The sequence below is a fragment of the Nomascus leucogenys genome, chromosome 22a, assembly GCF_006542625.1.
Source record: "Nomascus leucogenys isolate Asia chromosome 22a, Asia_NLE_v1, whole genome shotgun sequence".
Classification (NCBI taxonomy): domain Eukaryota; kingdom Metazoa; phylum Chordata; class Mammalia; order Primates; family Hylobatidae; genus Nomascus; species Nomascus leucogenys.
The window spans coordinates 87296445-87304948 of record NC_044402.1 but is presented as its reverse complement, the minus strand read 5'-3'; the positions used below and the strand labels follow the sequence as shown (position 1 = coordinate 87304948).

The 8504-nt window shown below is 36.5% G+C and overlaps 1 pseudogene across 1 annotated transcript; it reads right to left on the bottom strand.

The window, feature by feature from the left end:
* Positions 1-200: 200 nt before the first annotated feature.
* LOC100584189 lies at positions 201-1608 on the bottom strand (annotated as a pseudogene). The gene has a single exon (XR_120864.4). The product of XR_120864.4 is annotated as a calcyclin-binding protein pseudogene (transcript).
* Positions 1609-8504: the final 6896 nt, after the last annotated feature.

Below are 8504 nucleotides of genomic sequence, written 5' to 3'. Positions count from 1 at the left end.
TTTGTATTTGTTCCTTTTTTTTAATATGAGAAAGAGACATCTTTCCTAAATGTTCTCCAACAGATTTCCCCTTGCTTCTCCTTTGTCTGAACAGACACATGGTGATTCCTAGGTGAAAAGAATTATGAGAAATGGACTCCTTGACTAAGGAAAATAAGATTGCCATGATTGGCTAAGACCACTTCTTTTTTTTTTTTTTTGAAGAAAAACTTAACTTTATTGAGCATAGGAATGGACAGGCTTTCAAATTATTTTTTGCTTTATGGTTATTACTTTATAAACCATCTGACCCACAGCAAAACTAACTGGTACCACACAAAGATGTGTGTCTGTTATTGTCATGTTTAGATTTAGTTTCTATTCCACATTCATTGACAAATACATTTAAATCTAGATAGAAACACCTGTGATTGAATTAGTGCATGGTAATGCATGGCATATACATTGCTTCAGGTGGTAATAAGGGGTCAGATGCTCTACAGCAACCTTCAAGCACAGGCACCGATTTGCATTTTATGCAAAACTTCAGGTTTTACTCAATTTTTACACTGGTGGAAGCTGATGACAGTAACTTAAAGGCAAGCAAATACTTTTCCAATTCTTAGCTGAACAAAAAATACACACAATGTAGCGTTTTTATTGGGCAAGACTTGCTTTTTGTATTTCACATGAGAATGCAATATAACCCTTCCTTGAACAAAACGACCAGGGTACTAATAAAACCATCTTTGCAGGAGTGTTTAATAAGCATATTTTATTTAAATAAATCCTCCAGTAGGAAATGGAGAATTCACTGCCTTTACTTAGAAGGCTATGTAAATAGCTATCTGTCAAATTTATATATGCAGCTCACCAATATTCCCTTACTGGAAACATCAGTATTTCCACCTCACATCACAGTTCCCAAAAGGACTTTAAAGTCTCAAAATTCCGTGTCTCCTTTGGCTTGCTTCTCTCTTGATTCCACCCAGGCTTTATTAATGGTTCGCTTCATATCATCATCTCCATCTTCATAAATTTTCTTTAGAACATTCATCAATCCCTCACTAGAATCTGTTTCAGTGTCATAGGAGGGCTTCTCTTTTTCTTTACACTCTTTTTCAACCTGGGTCAGGTAATCTCACCTTGTGTTTTCCACTTTCTTTCTACACAATATAAGAACTGTATCAGTCTTGACTTTTTTTGAACTGCCTTCCACAGAGATGGGTTTCAAGAGATTGTTCACAATCATGGAGTAAATCTTCCCATTTAGATTCTTTACCAAAAGATCAAATGACCTCTCTGTGAAATGCACCTGCACATTCTCAGGGGGAACTTGATGAACTCCAGTTAAGGTAATGTAGATTTTCACAAACTTATCTGACTGATCCCATCCATAATTACTGATTTTCACGTATAGCCCGTTGTAATGGGAGCAACCACAGCAGCTGGTTTTTCGTTATCAAGAAGTTCTGCTTTCTTCTGTGATTTCTGTTGCATCTTGTTCTTGATTTCTGTCTCAATCTTGGATTTTTCGGCTGTAAGAGCACCACGTACTCTTTTCCTAGTAGCCTTTTCCAGCGACACCTTTACCTCTTCTAGATCCTTCTGTAGCTCTTCTGAAGCCATGGGGGCTGGGTCTGTTTTGTTTTTTTGAGACAGAGTCTCACTCTGTAGCCAGGCTGGAGTGCAGTGGCGCGATCTGGGCTCACTGCAACCTCCGCCTCCCGGGTTCAAGCGATTCTCCTGCCGCAGCCTCCTGAGTAGCTGGGATTACAGCTTCTTGCCACCAAGCCCGGCTAACTTTTTTATTTTTAGTAGAGGCGGGGTTTCTCCGTGTTACCAGGATGGTCTCAATCTCCTGACCTCATGATCCGCCCGCCTCAGCCTCCCAAAGTGCTGGGATTACAGGCGTGAGCCATGGCAACCTGTTTGCACGAACAAATCTTTGATTCCCTTAGCATTCAGAGGGGGTGAGTCTCCAGAAAAGAATAAGAAAGAAGAAAGAAGGAGGAGGAGGAGGAAGAAGAAAAGAAGGAGGAGGAGAAAGGAGAAAGAAGAAAGAAGAATGAAGAAGAAGAAGAGAAACTACTGATACACATAATAACATGGATGAATCTCAAAAGCATCATGCTAAGTGAAAGAAGCCACGCTCAAAAGCTACACACTATGTGATTCAATCTATGACATTCTAAAAAAAGTAAGAACTAGACGGATAGAAATAAGATCAGTGGTTTTCAGAGACTCCGGATTGAAGAAGGGGATTGATTACAGAAGCATGAAGGAGATTGTTCCAATAATGGAAATGTTCTCTATCTTGGTTGTGATAATAGTTATACAACTGTATAAATTTCCCAAAATTCATAGAATTGTACACCCAAAAGGGGTTACTTTTACTACGTGTATATTATATTCAAATTTTAAAAAATAGTTGGGCAATTTCTGTGGCAAAGGCAACTAGTAGTGTATATTACAACTTCCTACATTAATATTTCTCCTCGAGACTATTCAATATGGTCTGAAACTCCATCTGGGGAACTAGAATTAAATTGTATTTTAAAGACCCTACCCTTAAAGTAGCCTAGGCCTAGAAAATCATTTCAGTAGAGACTAGTTAATTAAGAAAAAAAATCCAGGTGTTCCAGAAAGTTCCTGGAATATTCTTAGCATTTGTTTTCACCAAAATCTGTTTCCCATGGTCAATGGCAACGTGTGAAGCCAGATTTAGCCAGAAAATGTTCTTCTGGCTGTGTTCTCTGTATACATCATTCAGAATTTCATGTGCCTTTAGAAGGTGGCTAATTAATACAAATTTATTATATAAAACATCATAGCAGTCATATTTCAGTTTAAAAAATTTTCAGAAAATGTTAATCTTACAAAATTTCTTTGTGTAGAAATTACACAGAAAACCTTATTTTAATGTTAAGGCATTAGCCTCTTTATTCTGCTTCAACTATATCATTAACACTCTAGTTCAAAAAAGTAAAATATAAATTAGTAAGTATTTTCTTACAATAATTATTCTCTAGTACTTAATCTTGTTAAAAGAAGCATTTTAGCCTCTCATTTTGGGTTAGATGATGCCTCTGAATTAACACCTAAGGCCATATTGGAAGAAATTTTAGACATATTTCTTTAATGAGTATCGACCATTGGCCTAATGCTTAAATGGAAGCAGTGTTGGCACAATGAGAATGAACAGAGCAATCACAAAAATTACTCAACAGGCCAAAAAGTCTTATAAATAACTTTCCCTATGACATTATTTCTTTTGATTTAGTCCACACGGCAAAGTTTTTTATAATACAAGAAAACAGTTACTAATCAGTTACATCAGTGGCTAATGTGCTAAGTATATACAATAGCAAGTTTAAATAAAATCAAAAATTCAATTATTTCTATGATTTTAAATATCTAGCTGTTTTAAATCATATAGACCAAACATTCAAATATTTAACTATTTCTTCTTCCCTCCATCTAGATGTTTTATAATTTTAGGGAAATGCTAAAGGTGAAAAATAAAGGGACCAAACTGAACTAACTAGAATTTTTACTTTGAATAGGTTTTGAGAAATAGTCACTAGACATTGGAATGAATATCTTTGCCTTTTGAAACAATGGAGAATCTCCAGTATCAATTCTGAAACTTGAATTGTGATTTGCTACTACCTTGCATCCATTCTCTAATCTTGAAAAGTCATTTAGAAATGAAGCATACCCTATCAGTTCAGCTTTATCTTTAAAATGTGCAGCATCTCCCACCAACTTTCCCACCAGCTTCCCTAGTTGAAGATTCAAACACAATACCTTTACAAACACAGCAGTTTTGCTGAGTAACCAAACTTAACCTCCCAAAACAAAGCATTCTATTAAAATAACTTGTTTGGCACATCATTAGGATTGTGCTATTATTAGTTCCAGGCAAACAGATGTCTTCCTGGATAAAATCCAAGCCAGGCATCTTTTATTTTTTTGGCAAGCGAGTAACATATTAAATTATACTTTTTCCAGTTCAGTAACATTTTAGCATTAGAAAGAGATAAAATCTTGCAATTCTATTAGACCTGAATTTTTAGTCTACTCTTTTACAGTAGAACAATTTGGTTCTTTGTAAAATCAAGATAGTTAATTTTGTTTTCTAAAAACATTGATATACTAGCCAATGACATTAAAAGTACAAAACCAAAATATTTATAGTTCTTTTGAGAGTATCAATATCCATTCTTTCAAAAGTAAAAATATATGTTAATATTCTTTCTGAAATGCACATAATAATGTCAAAAAATAAAGCATCTCTCAATTGTACAGCCGTAAGTGAAGGACTTTAAAATATACTAACCACTTATACTGCAACTGATTGTTTTAATGTGGAACAGAAATTTTGTTTTCCATTTTCCCATATTAAGACACAGTTTTAGGTATGTCCTTCTGTAAAAGTAATTTTTAAATTTAATCTTTAAATGTTTGTATATCTGAACGTTAAAAGAAGTAATTGGTACAGAGACAACTACTTGTCCTATTATACATCCTGACCTTCCTCCTTTTAGTAACAGAACTCTATTTTTCCTGGCCTCTTCTGCCATCAGGAATGGTCATATGATATGAACAAGAACTAATGTGAACAACTTCCAGATTGTTTCCTTAAATGGAAGTTACCTTCCTCTTTATCTTTCCTCTCCTTCCTCCTTCCCCTTTCTTATGGGCTAGTGCCAATGAGATAGCTTCAGCATTAAGGAACGGAGAAACAACAAAATGGAAGGAACTTCAAATCCCGATTGAACTTAAGGAGAAGAGCCACCTACATTCCCTGAACTGCTTACCTTCCTTTGGAATTCTTCTACAGAGACAATCTATTTGGGGGGAGGTGGGCGGGGGTGAGATTTTTAATCCAAGTGTTCAGATAGGGATGCCTCTATCACCAGCTCCTATGGTTTGAATGATGGTGTCCCCTCCAAAATTCATGTTGAAACTTAATCCCCAATGCAACAGTATCAAGAGGTGTGTCCTCTGGGAGGTGATTAAGTCATGAAGGCTCTGGCTTCAAGAATGAGCTTAGCACCCATATAAAAAGGTTTAAGGTTTAAGGTTAAAGGGATCACTTTCTTGCCTTTCCCTCCCTTCTGCCGTGTGAGAACAGCATTCCTAAATTCTAAAGGATGAAGCAACAAGCTACCACCTTGGAATCCAAGAGGGCAGCTCTCACCATACACCAGACCTGCCGGAACCTTGATCTTGGACTTGGAAACAAATTTCTATTGTTTATCAGTTACCCAGTCTGTGGTATTTTGTTTTAGCAGCACAAACAGGTGAAGACACCAACCTTTTCCCCAGGGACACAAAGAGCCCAGCTCTGGTCACTCAGAGGACTACATTGTACCGACCATCATAAATGTTCCATGCTAGATATATGGCCCACACCAAGCCCACAAAAGCCCTCCCAGCTGTTTTGGTTAAAGCTATCAGGAAAATGTATATTCTCCCTCAGAGCTTCAGGTACCATATAAGCTTGGACTCTTGAGGCTCTTTTAGTAGGGAAAGTCTACCTAGAAATAAATGCAACACAAGAGAAAACAAGACCAAGAAAATAAGAAAGAGGATTGTCTTAATGATGTCATTTAACCCCCTGCATCCTGCTGTGCTAAAGCTAGGTGTACCCTGGGCTTCCAGGGTGCAGTTTTTGGGGGCCAATAAATCTCCTTTTTTGGTTAAAACTAATTAAAATAGGATTTCTATACATTACAACTAAAAAATTCTTGACTAAAACAGCTGTCAATTATAGCATTTTTAACTCGCAGAAAATATCATTAAGACTGTTATTCTAAAAACAGTTTTTAACTTCAAAATCATTCCCATGTTCCCGGAATGACAGTTTTTGATTGTTGCTTGTTTTATTTTACGTGATCATTCTGGCCTCTTAAAAGCTAAGTCTCTGACAACATCACCTCATGACACCAAGTTTAAGTAACGCTTTTAGACTTTTTTTGTCTGCTGTCACCCACTTTTTTTCTTTATGTATATTGCCATAGCAAATAATTTAATGCTAGTTTATATAATTTATTTTAATTAATAATATTATAATTTGAGTTATGACTTATTTTCTTTTGGGGGGATTATACGTAACACTTTTATCTCTTATTTTAGCTAATGAAAGATGTGAAATTTATTTGAAAGAGAACTTTCAAACTGAATTATATGAACATAAATATGTATTTTGGCATATTTTTGTTCCTCTCTATATAGCGTGAATACATAATGTGTAAATGCAAATAGGCTCTGTTAAAAGGCCACTCTAGTTCCACTAAGTGAAGACTCACGAGTCTTGGCTATTGCCAGTCATTGCTAATTCATTTAACAGAAAATATCTGAGCATCCTGTGCCAGGCAGTGTTCTAAGCTTTAAAAATACTGTAGTGAAGAAAGCAGTCAAGCTCTTAGTCCTCAAGAGATGAGTTTTCTCAGATACATTGAATCTCCTCCCACCATCTGATCAGAGTGTTCTCTTCAGGATTCATCCCATCACAGTCATTGTCCTAAGTGCCTTTCTAAAATCATGAATCCTGAGGGAAAACTAGAGCCACAGATAGTTGGCCTCGTTGGACATCACCTGAGACTTCAGTCCACCTCTACTGAGAACTCTCAAACCTAGAATCATTGATTCCATTATATCCCTGTCTACCCAGCCCAGCACAGAATTCAAGCCCGTTACTGACCTTACCTCTCATATGTTCTCATTCCCATTCTACTCAATCCTCCTTCAGTTCTGAGTACCAACGCTCTTCTCTTTCCCACTTTTCTTTGTACCCTGTGAGATTATTTTTCTTTTTTTGTTTCATTTCTAATTAGTTTATGTGCAATGACTAAACATTACTTATGATGAAGGACAGTGTTCAACATAAATTTACTTCCTAATTTGGTTATTTTTATAAATATGAGAAAAATTTTTTGTGTGACAATGCGGGATAGGACAGATGGAAATGGATATTTTGGTATTAGCAACATAAATCAACTATTGAAATCCTTTCATGTTATATGCCAAAAGTCACATAGGGATGTATTATCAAAAATTATATTTTAATGATATATCAGTTCCTTCAATTGTTTTGAAAGCAAAAAATTAGAAACTCCCTGACGTTCAAAAAATTTTATTTCTGAATCATTGAGGAAATTCACTTTCTCATCATCAATACAAATTTTTCTTTTGTTTGATGTCTCCATGATTTTATACCCTGGGATGATCAACATCAGATTAGATAATATGTGATTTTGTTTGATAAAGCAAGAGAAGTGTAGTTGCAAAAGGAAAGTAGGAAAAGAAAACAAGTGTGATATTTTAACTAAAGCTCTAAGGCCAATTAATATTAGCAAAGAGTGTATGTGGAATGGAGGATATAGACATTAATCTCTAAATTATTTCAACCCTATGTACTTGGTAAAGTCTTTTACGGACCTCAAGAAGTGTACATATCTCAGTTTGAAGACTGCTGATTAACTGTTCCATAAAATCTCAACCTTGGGGCAGCTGGTGTTAGCAAACCTTGAGCTGCCAAGTTCTTTATTCCCTTTCTTTGAATAGTCATAGTCCATTGAAATAGAGTCTACAGTCTGTATTCACTATCTTCACTGTTTCATGTCCTATGTCATCCTCAGCCATACTGTAAATAGTAATCTCTTCTCATAACTCCACAGCAGAGTCACCAACAATTTCCTAATTCATTAATACGTGGCTATCTTTTATTGCTTATATGGCTGGACTACTTTGCAGCATTTGACCCTGGTGACCATTCTATTTTTCTTGAAATTCACTACTTTGTTGTTGTTGTTTGGGTTTTGTTTTTTGTTTTTGAGACGGAGTCTCACTGTCGCCAGGCTGGAGTGCAGTGGTGTGATCTCGGCTCACTGCAACCTCTGCATCCTGGGTTCCAGTGATTCTCCTGCCTCAGCCTCCTGAGTAGCTGGAACTACAGGCACGTGCCACCACACTCAGCTAATTTTTGTATTTTTAGTAGAGATGGGGTTTCACCATGTTGGCCAGGATGGTCTCGATCTCTTGATCTCATGATCTGCCTGCCTCAGCCTCCCAAAGTGCTGGGATTACAGGCATGAGCCACTGCGCCCATCCAAAATTCACTACTTTTTATGCTTAACACTTTATTCTTTCCTTTCCAGCTTCTTTTTCAGGATTCCCTTTTATTGTAAAATATTCCTAAAATGTTATTCTGCAAGGTTTCTGCCCTTGGCCTTTTTCTCTCCTCATTGAACAAACCCTGCCTGGGTAAACTTATCTACTCTCTGACCCATTCTACATCATGATAATTATTGTATCTCCAGCTCAAATATTTTTACAAAATGTATGTGCTTTATAGCCAATGCCTATCAGACAGCTTCAGTTTGCTGTCCACTCCACTGCCTCAAAATGGCAGAATCTGAACTCATTATCTATCCTGCTGAACTTACAACTCTTCCTGGAGTCCCACGTAGTTATGAATGCCACCACCAAGACTTCTAAATTAGAAACCCCATGGG